This window comes from Etheostoma spectabile, chromosome 20 (assembly GCF_008692095.1).
Source record: "Etheostoma spectabile isolate EspeVRDwgs_2016 chromosome 20, UIUC_Espe_1.0, whole genome shotgun sequence".
NCBI classification, from domain to species: Eukaryota; Metazoa; Chordata; class Actinopteri; order Perciformes; family Percidae; genus Etheostoma; species Etheostoma spectabile.
Genome location: NC_045752.1, coordinates 9,538,689 through 9,539,778, shown reverse-complemented (window position 1 = coordinate 9,539,778; position 1,090 = coordinate 9,538,689). Strand labels below are relative to the sequence as shown.

General features: G+C 43.2%; 1 protein-coding gene across 2 annotated transcripts in view; it reads left to right on the top strand.

Moving 5' to 3' along the window:
• The window catches only part of mnat1 (MNAT1 component of CDK activating kinase), a 40,333-nt gene that overhangs the window by 38,140 nt on the left and 1,103 nt on the right, over positions 1-1,090 (top strand). The gene's annotated exons all lie outside the window — the stretch shown is intronic.

Below are 1,090 nucleotides of genomic sequence, written 5' to 3'. Positions count from 1 at the left end.
TGTGTGTGTGTGTGTGTGTGTGTGTTCTATCTCGTTTTATGATTGAAAGCAGTGTAAAGAGACTGCCGGTTTTTGTAGGTAAGTGTGCTGCATTTCATGTTGTTACATGTCTTAGGTGTAACAACATGAAACTCTTAATGTTTCTGCGTTGTCAAGTACAGTCATGTGAAAAGAGTCTAGTTCATCTTTCAGCTTCTTCTATAGCCGGTCATTTGTATGTACATGTATGCCGCGGGCCTTTACAGGAAGATGCAGATACGGCCGCTGAGTTAATGGAGCAGAACTGAACTAACCTTGGGTGTTAGGGGTGAGCAGAGGGCAGACAGGGTTGGTTTAAGAGAAGAGGGTTTGTGATGATGATACCCAAAGGTGATTTCACCTCCTCCATCTACTTCCCACCACTCACCCTCCTCCTCCCTCTCCTTCATGTTCTCTTTTTGCTTTCTCTCTCTCTCTCCTTAGGGGCAGGCAGGTATAAAGTTACACAGAGCTCTCAGCTTTCTTGGAAGGAATGACCACATGAGTAGCTTGGGGATTAGATTAGCAGGAAGAGCAGACTTAGCCGAGCTGTAAATAGCCCACTTTTTTCACCATTAAAAAGGCCCAGTACAATATAATCAATAGATAGCACTCATCTGATGCAGGAAGCCATATGAGAAGACCTCCCTCAAGTGCTCTGAAGGGCAGGCTACAGCAGCTTGGGCCTAATGAAGTTATTATTAATCACTGGGCCTCCTGTTTTGAACTTGTGTGTTGCTTCTCTAGTGGGCGATGAGTGGCCTTTGTGTGTTGATTGACATCTCTTGCTGCTCTTCCTCTCACTTTTACTGTCTATTGTAAGACATGACAAGGTCATCTTGTGTCATATTCATGAATGTTTGAGTTTGTGTTTATGTCCCAGTTGTGCTAGCGAATATGTTTTAACTTTTATTTTCAGGGAAGGTTTTATTGCGTTACGAGCAAAGCACCTTGCACAATTATAAAACACCAAAGCAAAACAATTATCTATTCAGTGTGTAGTCTAACACCCTTTTCTCCCTGTCCATCTCTTATGCGCACACACACACACACACACACACACACAAACACA